The 15,770-nt window shown below is 37.3% G+C and overlaps 1 protein-coding gene, 1 non-coding gene and 1 pseudogene across 8 annotated transcripts in view; 2 read left to right on the top strand and 1 right to left on the bottom strand.

Annotated features, from left to right (window-relative positions):
* Positions 1–15,770, bottom strand: part of CDC42BPA (CDC42 binding protein kinase alpha) — a 320,607-nt gene that overhangs the window by 230,914 nt on the left and 73,923 nt on the right. The window lies entirely within an intron of this gene.
* On the top strand, positions 1,692–15,074 carry LOC137761786 (cathepsin B-like; annotated as a pseudogene).
* Positions 2,213–2,284, top strand: TRNAK-UUU (transfer RNA lysine (anticodon UUU)). The gene has a single exon. It is a non-coding gene; the product is annotated as a tRNA-Lys (tRNA).

Here is a 15,770-nt window from a genome sequence, read left to right as displayed (position 1 = left end):
AGCATCAAAACTAAGTGCATCTAAGAATACTAAAAAACAAGCAAGCATAGCTGGCTTCCACCATGAAGGTTTCTGCCAAACTCTGGAGACTGAATTTTCATGTTGGTAACTGTAAAGCAGGTAGGAACAGGAAATAAAGACCAGACAGCACACAACATAGATAATCTAACAGGGAGCCATACATGTAAAAAATATCTCCTAAGACTCATAAATGGATTTAAAATGGTCACAGGATACAAGGTCCATATACAAAAAAATCTACTGCATCTTGACATACTAATAAATGGTAAATGTTCCATGTGTTCATCAGCTGTTGAGCATAGTGTACTATGTCAATTAAGTTGTCTGTTAATTGTTGTTCACATCTTTTATTCCTTACTGATTTTTGTCTACTTCTATCAGCTATGAAAACAGTGTTAAAATTTCCTACTATGAAATTGATATGTCTATCCTTTTAGTTCTGTCCATTTTTGCTCTATATACATAAAAACTGTCAATTAGACAATACAAAGTTATAATGGATGTAGTATAATAAAAATAAATAGTTTGCCTTTGTCCCTAGATCCTGGCACACAGTTCCTAAAACCCTTTGAATTTGTGGAGTTATAATATTCTTTTGTATGTTAAGGAGATGAGTAGTGGCCCTAGATAGTTCAGCGTGGGGGGATGGTTGCCAGAAAGACTACTCCATTATTAGAATCTTGTGACTTTCAGCCCCACCCCCAACACGCAGAGAAGGGGAGAGAGGCTAGAGATTGAGTTGTTAATGGCCAACAATTTCATCAATAATGCCTATGTAACGAAATCTCCATAAAAACCCCTAATTGAAGGGCTTCTGGGAGCTTCCAGGTTGCTGAACACATCAAGGTGCTGGAACAGGGGCACACTCAGAAAGGGCATGGAAGCTCCATACCTCTCCTTCCATACCTTACCCTATACATCTCTTCCATTTGGCTGTTCCTGAGTCGTATCTGTTACAATAAACCAGTAATATCAAGTAAACTTCTGGGAGAAGATAAAGATGGTGGCATAGGAAGACCCTGAACTCACCTCCTCCCATTAACACAACAAGTGTGCAGCTACATAAGGAGACGTTTTCCTCTGAAAAGGACCTGAGAACTAGATGAACAACACCTTGGCAACAAAAGATAAAAGAGACACATGGAGAGGGGCAGGAGAGGCAGAGACATGGTTTTACTTGGGACACCAGCCCAGGAGCAGTTACCCACAGTTAGCAGGGATTCCAAAAATACAGAACTCTTCCTCAAGGAGTGAAGGTATTGAGCACTACATGAGGTACCCCAACCCTTGGGTCTGGCACAGGAAAGGTGACCCCCCCCCCAAAACATCTGATTTAGCAAATAAATGGGAATTAAATCCAGGAGAACCACAGAACCAAAGGGAAGGGAGAACCCACTATTAAAGGGGTCACATACAGACCCACTCACCCTGAGATCCAGTGCAAAAGGAATGGTTTGGAAAGCACCTACACCATAAGCAAGGGAGACCCACTTACTAATCTTAAAGTAACTGCCAGCGAGACATGAGCCAGCTGGAACATTCTGTGGGGACAGAAGCACTGGCAAGCTTTGCAATAACATTCTAACTTGCTTATGACGGAGCTGATGAATGCCATTTTTGGTGTCCTCCCTCTAGCCTGTTAGCACCAGGAGGGATGCTCTACCTACGTCATGCCACAACCTGGTCAGGTGAGCACCCTGAACCCTCACTTACCACACCACACACCAGCCACACTACAGCGGGGCTGGACGAGCACCCTGCACCCAGCCCACCCTATGCAGCAGCTGAGCCAGGCAAGTGCAACACACCCTGCCCTCCCTGCAGAGCAGCCACAGCTCTGCCACAGCCATCAGGTGCATGCACCCCACACAAGTACCATCCCTTGAGTGCCTAGCACTGATAGCCAGGGGAAATGGCACTTCTGGGCCTCATGGGTCATCTCCTACACAAGACCACTCTTTCGAAATTGGAAGAGTAGCTGTTTCGCCCAATATGTGAAGACAAACATAGGCAAATGAGGCATAAAAATATGTTCCAAACTAAAGAACAAGACAAATCTCCAGAGAAAGGCCTTAATGAAACAGAGATAAGCAATTTACACAACAGTTAGAAGTAATGCTATAAAGATGGCTCACTGAACCCGGGAGAAGAAAGAACACAGTGAGGACATCAACAAAGAGATAGAGGGAATTCCCTGGCAGTCCAGTGGTTAGGACTTGGTACTTTTACTGCCAGGGCCCAGGGTCAATCCCTGGTCAGGGAACTAAAATCCCACAAACTGTGCAGCCAAAAAAAACCAAAACCAAACCAAAACAAAACAAAACAAAAACGAAGAGATAGAAAATATAAGAAAGTACCAAACAGAAGTTATAACTAAACTGAAAAAATACTTGAGGGGCTCAAAATCAGACTGGATGAAGTAGAAGAATGAATCAGTGAGCTGAGACAAAGCAATGGAAATGACCCAGACAGAGCAGCAAAATGAAAAAAGAATTTAAAAATTGAAGATACCTTAAGGGGCCTCTGGAACAACATCAAGGTGAATAACATTTGCACTATAGGGGTCCCAGAAGGAGAAGAGAGAAAGAAAGGGCCAGAACAATTATTTTAAGAAATAATGGCTGGGGCTTCCCTGGTGGTGCAGTGGTTAAGAATCCGCCTGCTAATGCAGGGGACACGGGTTCAATCCCTGGTCCAGGAAGATCCCACATGCCGTGGAGCAACTAAGCCCGTGCGCCACAACTACTGAGCCTGCGCTCTAGAGCCCGCGAGCCACAACTACTGAGCCTGCGTGCCACAACTACTGAAGCCCACGCGCCCAGAGCCCGTGCTCCACAACAAGAGAAGCCACCTCAATGAGAAGCCCGAGCACCGCAACAAAGAGTAGCCCCCACTCGATGCAACTAGAGAAAGCCCGCACACAGCAACGAAGACCCAACACAGCCAAAAAAATAAATAAATACAATAAATAAATTTAAAAAAAAAAGAAAAGAAATAATGGCTGAAAGCTCTATCTGGGGAAGGAAGCAGACATACAAGTTGAGGAAGCCCAGAGAGTTCCAAATAAGATGAACCCAAAGAGAACCACAGTGACACACATTATAATTAAAATGATAAAAGTTAAGGGCAAAGAGAGAATCTTAAAAGCATAAAGAAAAAAGCAACCTATTACATACAAGGGAAACCCCACAAAGCTATAAGCAGTTTTTCAGCAGAAATTTTACAGGCCACAGGGAGTAGCATGACTTATTCAAGTGCTAAAAGAAAAAAAAAAAATTCCAATCAAGAATTCTCTAGCCATCAAGGTTATCATTCAGAACTCAGCAAGAGTGGAGTTCATCACCACTACATCAGCCATACAAGAAATGCTAAAGTGACTTCTTTAAGCTGAAAAGAAAAGACACTAATTAATAATAAGAAAATATACAAAAGGGAAAAGGTAAATATATAGTAAAGGTAGTGGATAAATCACTTACAAAGCAAGTATGAAGGTTAAAAGACAAAATAGTAAAATTTAAAATACAATGATTAGTTAAGGAAAGCATAATATCAAAACATGGAAAAGGTATTATCAAAAATATAAAAGATGACAGAGGAGTAATCACTTAAAACTTTCAAAAAAGTTACTATCAACTTAAAAAAGATTACTGTATGCTTAAGATGCTGTATGTGAACCTCATAGTAACCACACACACACACACACACACACACACACACACACACAAACTTATAGTAAACACAGAAAAGAAAATGAGAAAGGAATCTAAATATAACCCCAGAAAAAGACAACAAACAAGGGAGAAAGAGAAGAAGAAAGAACAGAGAGGAGCTACAAAAACAGCCAGAAAACCACTAACAAAATGGCAATAAGTAAATACTAATCAATAATTAATTTAAATGCAAATGGACTAAATTCACAAATCAAAAATCATACACAGTGGCTGAATGGATAAGAAGAAGACCCATCTACATGCTGCCTACAAGAGACTCAATTCAAAAGTAAGAATGCACACAGACTGTATGTGAAGGGATAGAAAAATATATTCCATGCAAATGGAAATGGAAAGAGGTGGTGTAGCTATATTCATATCAGACAAAATAGACTTTAAAACAAAGACTTATAAAAGACAAGGGCACTACATAATGATAAAGCGTTCAATCCACCAAGAAGACATAACATTTATAGATATATATGCACCCAACGTAGGAGCATGAAAAATATATAAAGCAAATATTAACGGACCTAAGGGGGAAAAAGTGAAAGCAATACAATAATAGTAGGGGACTTTAACACCCCACTTACAGCAATGGACATATCATCTAGGCAGAAAATTCAGTGAGGAAACACTGGTCTTAAATGACACATTATACCAGATAGAGTTAACAGATATATAGAAAATACACCATCCAAAAGCAGCAGAATACACATTCTCCTCAAGTGTACATGTAACATTCTCTCTCACATGCATAGATCACATGTTAAGCCACAAAACAAGTCTCAATAAATTCAAAAAAAAACTGAAATCATATCAAGTGTCTTTTCTGACCACAATGGTATGAAACTAGACATCAATTACAAGAAGAAAATTGAAAAAAAAACCCCACAAAAACATGGAGATTAAACAAAATGCTACTGAACAGCCAATGGGTCATTGAAGAAATCAAAGGAGAAATCAAAAAATACCTAGGGACAAATGAAAACACAAATAAAATGTACCAAAATCTATGGGATGAAGCAAAAGCAGTCATAAGAGGGAAGTTCATAGCAATACAGGCCTGTCTCAAGAGATTAAAAAAAAATCTCAAATAATCTAATTTTACATCTAAAGGAACTAGGGGAAAATAAAAAACAGAACAAACAAAGCCCAAAGTTAGTAGAAGGAAGGAAATACTAAATATAAGAAAATGAATAAATAAAACTGAGATTAAAAAAACAATAGAAGAGCTCAATGAAACCAAGAGCTGGTTCTTTGAGAAGACAAAAAAATAAATAAAATAAAATCAATAAGCCTCTAGCTAGACTAACCAAGGAAAAAAGAGGGCTCAAAAACATAAAATCAGAAATGAAAGAGGTAAGTTAAAACTGATACCACAGAAATACAAAGGATCATAAGAGAACATTAGGAACACATATACACCAACAAACTGGACAACCTAGAAAAAAGAGATAAATTTCCAGAAATATACAATCTACCAAGACTGAAAATTTAAAAAAAAGAAAATCTGACTAGACCGATTACTAGTAACAAAATTGAATCAGTTATCAAAAAACTCCCAATAAACAAAAATCCAGAACTAAACCGATTGACTGGTGAATTATTCCAAACGTTCAAAGAACAGTTAATGCCTATTTTTCTAAAACTCTTCCAAAAACCTGAAGAGGAGGGAATGCTTCCAAACACTTTTAATGAAGCCAGCATTACCCTGATACAGAACCAGACAAGGACAGGAAGGAAGAAAGGAAGGGATGGAAGGAGGGAGGGAGGTTGGGAGGGAGTGAGGAAGGGAGGGAGAGAGAGAGAAAGAAAGAAAGGGAGGGAGGGAGGGAGGAAGGAAAGAAAAAATTATAGGCCAATATCCATGATTAATACAGATGTAAAATTCTCAATAAAATATTAGCAAACTGAATTCAACAATACATTAAAAGGATCATACACCATGAACAAGTGGGATTTATCCCAGGGATGCAAGGATGGTTCAACATCTGCAAATCAAACAATGTGACACACCACATTAACAAAATAAAGGATAAAAATCATATAATCATCTGAATAAATGCAGAAAAAGCATTTGATATTATTCAACATTTATTTATGATAAAAACTCTCAACAAGTATGCACAGAGGGAATGTACCTCAACATAATAAAGGCAACATGACAAACCCACATCATACAATTCAACGGTGAAAAGCTGAAAGCTTTTCCTCTAACAGGAACAAGACAAGGATGCCCACTCTCACCATTTCTATTCAACACAGCATTGGAAATCCTAGCCACAGCAATCAGACAAGAAAAAGAAATAAAAGGACTCAAAATTGGAAAGACGTGAAACTGGCACTATTTGCAGAAGTGCAAATATATATATAGAAAACCCTATATATAGAAAACCCTAAAGACTCCATCAAAAAACTAATAAATGAATTAAGCTAAGTTGCAGGATACAAAATCAATACACAGAAATCCATGGCATTTCTATACACTAAAAGAGAACTATAAGAAAGAGAAATTACGAAAACAATCCCATTTACCACTGCATCAAAAGAATACCTAGGAATAAATTTAACCAAGGAGGTGAAAGACCTGTACACTAAAAACTATAAGACACTGATGAAAGAAACTGAAGAAGATACTAATAAATAAAACGCTATTCAGTGCTCATGGACTGTAAGAATTAGTATTGTAAAATGTCCATACTACCCAAAGCAATCTACAGATTCAATGCAATCCCTATCAAAATTACAATGGCATATTTCACAGAACCAGAACAAATAATTCTAAGATTTGTATGGAACAACAAAAGATCTGGAACACCCAAAACAATCTTGAGAATAACAAAGCTGGCATATACCCTGAGAAAACCATAATTCAAAAAGAGTCATATACCACAATGCTCATTGCAGTTCTATTTACAATAGCCACGACATGGAAGCAACCTAAGTGTCCATCAACAGATGAATGGATAAAGAAGATGTGGCACATATATACAATGGAATATTACTCAGCCATAAAAAGAAACGAAATTGAGTTATTTGTAGTGAGGTGGATGGACCCCGAGTCTGTCATAGAGTGAAGTAAGTCAGAAAGAGAAAAACAAATACCGTATGCTAACACATATATATGGAATCTAAAAAACACATACAAAAATGGTCATGAAGAACCTAGGGGCAAGATGGGAATAAAGACACAGACCTACTAGAGAATGGACTTGAGGATATGGGGAGGGGGAAGGGTAGGCTGGGACAAAGTGAGAGAGTGGCATGGACATATATACACTACCAAATGTAAAATAGATAGCTAGTGGGAAGCAGCCGCATAGCACAGGGAGATCAGCTCGGTGCTTTGTGACCACCTAGAGGGGTGGGATAGGGAGGGTGGGAGGGAGGGAGGTGCAAGAGGGAAGAGATATGGGGATATATGTATATGTATAACTGATTCACTTTGTTATAAAGCAGAAACTAACACACCATTGTAAAGCAATTATACTCCAATAAAGATGTTAAAAAAAAAAAAAGCTGGAGGTATCATGCTTCCTGGTTTCAAACTATACTACAAAACTATAGTTATCAAAACAGTATGGTGTTGACACAAAAACAGACACAGAGCTCAATGGAAAAGAACTGAGATTCCAGAAATAAACCCACACATGTATGGGTAATTAATTCACAACAAAGGAGCAAAGAACATACAATGGAGAAAGGACAACCTCTTCAATAAATGGTGTTGGGAAAACTGGACAGCCGTGTGCAAAAGAATAAAATTAGACCACCATCTTACATCATACACAAAAACTAACTCAAAATAGATTAAAGAATTGAATGTAAGACTTGAAACCATAAAATTCCTAGAAGAAAACATAGGCAGTAACCTCACTGAAATCAGCCTTAGCAACGTTTTTGTGGATCTGACTCCAAGGCAAGGGAAACAATAGCAAAAATAACCAAATGGGAGTACATCAAACTAAAAAGTTTCTGCACAGCAAAGGGAACCATCACCAAATCGAAAAGGCAACCTACTGAGTGGGAGAGTATATTTGCAAAATCTTTTGTGTCTGATAAGGAGGTAATATCTAAAATATATAAAGAACTCATATAACTCAATCACAACAACAAAAACCCAAAGAACCCATTTTAAAAATGAGCAGAGAAGCTGAATAGACATTTTTCCAAAGAAGACATACAGATGGCCAACAGACACATGAAAAGATGTTCAACATCACTAATTATTAAGGAAATGCAAGTCAAAACTGCAATGAGATATTACTTCACACCTATCATAACGGCTATCATAAAAAAGACAAAAGGGCTTCCCTGGTGGCGCAGGGGTTGAGACTCTGCCTGCCAATGCAGGGGACACAGGTTCGAGCCCTGGTCTGGGAAGATCCCACATGCCACGGAGCAACTAGACCCGTGAGCCACAATTACTGAGCCTGCGCGTCTGGAGCCTGTGCTCCGCAACAGGAGAGGCCGCGATAGTGAAAGGCCCGCGCACCGCAATGAAGAGTGGCCCCCGCTTGCCACAACTAGAGAAAGCCCTTGCACAGAAACAAAGACCCAACACAGCCAAAAATAAAAATAAATTAATAAAAAATAAAAATGAAAATAAAAAAATAAAGGTTGCTTCCAGTTGTGCTCTTTAAAAAAAAAAAAAGACAAAAATTAGAAAGTGTTGGAAAGAATGTGGAGAAAAGAGAACACTCGCACACTGTTGGTGGGATTGTAAATTTGGTGGTCTCATTTTATTCTTTTGCACATGGCTGTCCAGTTTTCCCAACACTGTGTCATACCACTGGTTGGTATGAGAAAAAGAAAAACCAACTGGTACAGCCACTATGGAAAACAGTGTGAAGACTCTTCGAAAAGTTAAGGATAGAACTACCATGTGATCCAGCTATTCCACTTCTGGGTATTTAGCCAAAGAATATAAAAACACTAAATCAAAAAGATCTATGCACCCCAATGCTCACTGCAACATTATTTACAATATCCAAGATATGGACAACTTAAGTGTACATCAATGGATGAACAGATAAAGATGGGGTATATATATACAATGGAATACTACTCAGCCATAAGAAAAGAATAAAATCTTGCTATGTGCAACAACACGGATGACTCTAGAGGGTACTATGCTAAGTGAAATAAGTCAGAAGGAAAAAGACAAATACTGTATGATTTCACTCATACGTGGAATCTAAAAAAACAAAACAAACAAAAGAAAAACAAACATCAATACAGAGAAAAGATCAGTGGGTACCAGAGGCAAAGGGGGTTGGTGGGGTAGGCAAAAGTGGTGAAGGGGTCAATTGTATGGTGACAGACGGTAATGAGACTTTTGGGGGGTAATTACTCTGTAGCGTATACAGATGTCAAGCTATAATGTTGTACACCTGAAACTTATATATTAATAAAAAATATATTAAGTATATTTCCTGAGTTCTATGAGTCCTCCTAGCAAATTACTGAACTTGAGGAAGGAGTTCTAGGAGCCCTTAATTTATAGCTGGTTGGTCAGAAGTACCGGTGGCCTGGGACTTGCAAATGGCTTCTGAAGTAGGGGCAGTCTTGTCGGATCTCATGCTAACCCCAGGCAGATAATATCAGGATTCAACTGAACTGTCGGATGCCCAGATGGTGTCCAGAGTTGGAGAACTGGTTGGTATGAGAAAAAGAAAAACCACACATTTGTTTTCAGTGTTGTGAGTAAAACAGTTCAATGGGTATATGTATATTTTCCTGACACATGAATCTGTTAACATACGGCATTTCTTTCTTTATATGTGGTTAGATGGAGAAATACTTCTTGACTTAAAGTCTACTTTGTCTGATTTTGGAGTAGCCACATCACTTTGTTTTCATTTGTAACTTTTAAAAATTTGTACCTTTTCTATATTCTTATATTAAAGATGTATCTCTTCTAAACAGATATTCCTGAGTTTTACTTCTTTATCTAAGTGAACAATCTTTTTCTTTTACTTGGATTATTTACTCCATTTATATTTTGTATAATTGCTTAAATGTTTAGGTGTATTAACGTTTCTTATTTATCCTATCTGCTCAGTATTCTTTTTTATTTTCCATCACTTGATTTTTCTACCTCTATAGCTTATTAATTATACACTATACTACTTTTCTTTAAATGGCTGTCCTAAAGATTACATCTTATAATATCAATGTATTAAATTAGTATTCTTACCACCTCCAGACAATGATTAGATTTAGAACACATTAATTTCCCAATTTCTTACTCATTGTACTATTGTTGTTATGTAATCTAAGCCTACATACTTAACATATCCTACAAGACATTATTGTTATTGTTTTATATAGTCATCAAAAGACATTTATCCTTTCCAAAGCTCTGTGTTCCTTCCTACATTTCTGTGCTTCACTTGGGAGTATTTTCTTTCTGCCTGTTAAGATTTCCTTTAGGATTTTCTTTAGTTTAAGTCTCCTGATGACAGATTCTCAGTTTTTTCTTTGTCTAAAAACAGATTCTCAATTTTTCTTTGTCTTCATTTTACCTTCATTTAAAAGAATTTTATTGAGACATAACTCAAATACCATAAAAATTCACCCTTTAAAGTGTATAAATCACTGGTTTTCAATATGTTCACAAAGTTGTACAGTCATCACCTCTATCTAATGCCAGAATATATCTATCACCCCAAAAAGAACCCCCACACCCAGAAGTAAGCATGCCTCACTCCCCCCTCCCACCACCTCCTGACAACCACTAATCTACTTTGTCTTTTTGGATTTGCCTATTCTGGATATTTCATATAAATTGAGTCATACATGTCCTTTTACGTCTGATTAATTTCATTTAGCATGCTTTCAAGGTTCATCCATGTTGTAGCATATATCAGTACTTGATTCCCTGTGTGGCTGAATAATATCTCATTATAAGGACATACCACAGTTGTTTATCCATTCATCACCTGATGGGCATTTGGACTGTTTCCTTCGCTAATGTGACTAAGACTACTATGAAAGTTCATGTACAAGGTTTTGCATTTACATGTGTTTTCAATTCTCTTGGGCATGTATCTAGGAATAGAATTGCTGAACTGAATGGTTGTTTGTCAAAGCAGTTGTACCATTTTACACTCCCACCAGGAATGCACGAGAGTTCCAATCTTTCTATATTCTTGCAAACACTTATTACTGTCTTTTAATTATATTAACTTTAGTGGGTGAGAAGTGGTATCTCATTGTCGTTTTGATTTGTATTTCCCTAATGACTAATGATGTTGAGCACATTTTCATGTGCTTATTGGTTATTTATATATCTTCTTTGGAGAAATTTCTATTGAAATCAGTTGTCAATTTTTTAGTTGTCAATTTGTGTTCTTATTGTTGAGTTATAAATATTCTTTATATATTTCGGGACAATAGACCCTTATCAGATATACAACTTGCAAATATTTTCTCCCATTCTGTGAAATGTCTCTTCAATTTCTTGACAGTGTTATTTGGAAGCACAGAAGTTTTTAACTTTGATGAAACCTAATTTGTCTCTTTTTTCTTTGGTGCTTGTAATTTGGTGATTGTGATGTATTTAAGAAACTACTGCCCAAACCAAGGTCAAAAAAGTTTACATCTATGTTTCCTTCTAGGAGTATCACAGGTTTAGCTCTTACATTTAAGTCTATGGTCTGTTTTGAGTTAATTTTTTATATGGTGTGAGGCAGAATCCAACTTCATTCTTTTGCCTTCATTTTTAAAAAATATTTGCTGGGTATAGAATCATAGATGACGAGTTTCCTTCTTTCAGCACTTTTAAGATGCCATTTTCTATTATCTTCAACTTCCATCATTTCTGTTAAAAGGTGAATTGTCTTCTCATTGTTTATTGGAAGTTACATGTCCCTTTCCTCTAACTACTATTAAAATTGTATCTTTATCTATGGTTTTCAGAAGTTTTACAATCACATGGCTGGATGTATTATGTGCCTAGATGTATTTATCCTGTCATGGAGTCAACAGAATTCTTGAATCTATGTATGGATTTATGTTTTTAGTTAGCTCTGAAAAATTCTCGGCCATCATTCTCTTCAAATGTTGTTTTTGTCCCATTTTCTCTCTTTTATCTCCTTCTGGAAATATAAATAGATACATGTTAATTTTTTTTACTATGCCTAATATGAATCCTAACTTATTTTTAAACTTTCCTTCCATTTTTTTTCCTCTCCATGCTTCAGCCTAGGTATTTCCTACTGACCTATTTTCCAGTTCACCAATCTTCTCTTCAGTTTGCTGTGAAAACTATCAAGTTTTAATTTAAATCACTGTATGTTTCATTTCTACTACACTGATTACCTTAATCCAATCTGGGATTGATTTGATTAGAACTGAGTTGAGTTTGTGAGGGATGGCCTGTTTCCATTTGTCCTTACACCAAATGGTGTAGCCTTTCAGGGGTTCCAATTAACTCCCTGAGATATTTAACAGAGCCCTCCTCTTTATTGAGAACTGAACTCCAATTTTTGTTTCCCTTACCTGTGAGATTTCTGAAAGTTGTCTTTAACTTCTCTGCCTCTAGACAACTGCCTCTAAGAGAAAGGTAAAGCTGAATGTTGGGGGTTCACCTCTCAAAAAACCTATTTCTGTGACTTTTAGCCCCTTGAGTCCTTAATGATTTCACAGCTCTTATGCCTTCAAATAGATGAGTTTATATTTTAATCAAGGTTTTCTAGTTGTTTTCAGCAGAAGATTTGGTATGATATAAACAAGTGTGTTAGAATCAGAAGTTCTATGCAAATTATTTAGTATGTCAAATTTCTCAAAATATTCCACTGAATTTTGACTGGCATTCCACAAAACTTATAGATTAATTTAGGGAGAATTGACATCTTCAGAAATATTTTGTTCCATATCTGAACATGGTATATCTGTTTTTCAGGTCTTTTTATCATACATTTTAATAAAAGTTTTAGAATTTTCTCCATGTAGATCTTATGCATTACTTGTCAGATTAAATTCTAGAAACTTGATTTTTCTTTTATTATTCTGAATGGTATCTTATATCATCTCTTCTAGGTAATTATTTTGAGTACAAAGGAATTCTGATTTTTAGAAAACAATCTTTTATTTAAGAAATACTAAATTATCTTATTAATACACATAGTTTGTCTATTTCCCCTACAGATTTTTATATAGGTGATCTATAAACACTTACAGATTTATCTCTTCTCTTCCAATCCCATTAATTCATTTCTATTTATTTTCTTAATGCACTGGCCAGGAACTCCAGTAACATAAAAAACACTGTTAACCATCTTTGTCTTATTCCTGATCTTAAATGGAATGCATGTAAAGTTTTTCCATTAATGTCTGCTTTAGATATTTGGCACATATCCCTCATCAAATTAAAGACATTCTCTTTTATTATTTCTTAATAGATGTATATTAAATTTATGCTTTTTCTGAAATTGCACAAATCATGTACCCAACAATTTTTAAATATATTAACTTTTTTAAAGAACTAATTTTGGGTTTTGATAATATCTACTCTCTAACAGATTTCTGGCCTTATTATTTCCTTCCTTTTTGTTTACTCTATAGTTCTTTTTCCAACTTCTGAATTAATATTTGTCTCATTAGTTACTGTATTCGTTTGCTAGGGCTGCTGTACTGAAGTATCACCGACTGGGTGGCTCAAACAACAGAAATTTATTTGTTCTCACAGTTCAGTAGACTAGAAGTCCAAGATCAAGGTATCAGCAGGGTTGGTTCCTTCTGAGAGTCGTGAAGGAAGGATCTGTTCCAGGCCTCTCTCTCTGGCTGGAGATGGACAACTTCTCCCCTATGTCTTTATGTCACCTTCCCTCTGTCCATGCCTATGTCCAAATTTCCCCTTCTTATAAAGACACCAATTATATTAGATTAGGGCCTACCCTACTGACCTCATTTTAACTTAACTCTGTAAAGACACTATTTCCAAATTACTGTCACTGTTTGAAGTACTGGAGGATAGGACTTCAGTATATCCATTTTTTTTGAAGGGGTGGGGAAGGAGACACAGTTCAGCCCATAGCAATTACCAAAGTTTCTTACTTCCTGGTAAATATATTATAAGTTATAAATCTCACTTTAAGTATCTCACAAACTTTGAAGTGCAGCATTTCCATTAATATCCAATAATTTTATAATTTCTCTTATGATCTATGCTTGTAAGTGTGCAAACATTTGGGTCATTTTTAGCTATCTGACTGATATTTATTGTATTTTATTAAGGCCAGAGATTATGGTCTGCATAATGATGATTTTTTGGAAGCTACTGAAGCACCCTTTGTGGCCTAGAACATGTAAATTTTAAGAAGGATCTGTATGTGCTAGAAAAAAATGTGTAATTCTCTGCTAGATGGAGAATTCTATATATATCTATTAGGTTCAGCATGACAATCATGTCATTAAAATATTTTATATCTTGTCCAAGTGGCAACATGGTGGACTCGGGTTCCAGACACCAGATACTGAGATTAGACGTGGCAACTGCATGCTTAGGGTCTCCACAACTTCAGTAAATCCAGGATCCAGATGCCAAAGTGTGGTGGGCCCTAGCCATCCTTTTCTGCCTGATGGTGCTGCCTAGTATCCCAAGCAGACCCTATTTTGAACCCCTGCAGATGAACTGTTCAGCCTCCATAATGGGGATATGAACTGAATGGGCTTTTTAAGCATTTCCTGGATAGATCCAAGCTGCCTCAGAGAGTACAGTTTGCTAAGAAAATGGATACGCCAAAAATATTTTGCTACTGAGGAATAGTGGCTAAACTGTCTAAACATTAAAAAAGACATTACCAACAGTCCTGTGTTTCTTCCTGGGCATTTGGGGCCATAAAAACCATTTCTGATCAGATCTGTATTGACACCAATAGGAATGCCCCCACAGAGATGCCCGCTGAAAACCTGCTCATCTACTGCGAAGTATGGGGATGGCTGTATGGGGGCTTTCCCTCTAAAGCCTGGAATTTCTGGACCAAGAAAGGTCTCTGGTGGCCTCTATGACACCCATGTAGGCTGTAGGCCCTATTCCATCCCACAATGTGAGCACCATTTCAATGGCTCTCAGCTACCAGGTGATGGAGGTGAAGAGACACTCCCAGGTGCAGCAAGACTGTGAGCCTGGCTATACTCCTTCCTACAAAGATAACAAGCACTACACCTGCAGTTTCTACAATGTCCCTGAAGATCACAGCTGGTGTTTACAAGAATGGCCCAGGAGAGGGAACCTTCCCTGTGTATGCCAACTTCCTGCATGTCGCAAATGAAATGAAGGGAGGCCACACCATCTGCATCCTGGACTGGAGAGTAGAGAATGCCACCCCCTAATGGCTGGCTGTCAACTCTAGAAAACTGAGCAGAGTGACAATTTCTTCTTCAAATTCTCTAAGAAAAGGACTACGGTGGAATCAAATCAGAGATAGTGGACAGAATCTCATGTACTGATCAATACCAGAAAAAAAGTTAAGCCTACTGCGGCTTATCCAGCCAGCCCTGCACAAACTGTTTTTGTTTTTGCTTTTAATATGGCAGGTTGGGTTAAGTTGGATATGAGGGTGGAAATTCCTTTTATTTTTTCAGTTCAGATAGGACTGAAGAGTTTAGACGGTGGCTATGACAAGACTAGACTAGGCCAAACCTGTGTATATGATTTGAATTGATCATTTCTGGGTTAAAAAGAGCTCTCTTACACAGAAAATAACTCCAAACCTTGGCTACATCTCAGCCTCATCAGTGGACTGATCCTTACTGCTGACAAGGCAGAGCACCCTTTAAATTTCCTAAGAAGAACTTTCACAGAGACTAGTTCTACATAGTGTCTGCTGCTCCAAAGCCTGCTACAACCAACCTCCAAACCTTCCCCAACCAACATCTCCAGGGAGCAAAACTGAGTGAGAACGTGAAGGGTTTAAAGGAAAAACTGAATTCCTAACAAGGATTTAAATTCCCACATATATTCACCACATCTTCCCAAGTAGTTATTTTTTAGGTTTGGAAAAAGTTAAGAGGAGAAATGGTAGACAG

The sequence above is a fragment of the Eschrichtius robustus genome, chromosome 3 (genome assembly GCF_028021215.1).
Source record: "Eschrichtius robustus isolate mEscRob2 chromosome 3, mEscRob2.pri, whole genome shotgun sequence".
In the NCBI taxonomy this organism is placed as follows: Eukaryota; Metazoa; Chordata; class Mammalia; order Artiodactyla; family Eschrichtiidae; genus Eschrichtius; species Eschrichtius robustus.
Note: the sequence above shows the minus strand (reverse complement) of the source record. Positions and strands in the feature narration are given on the sequence as shown.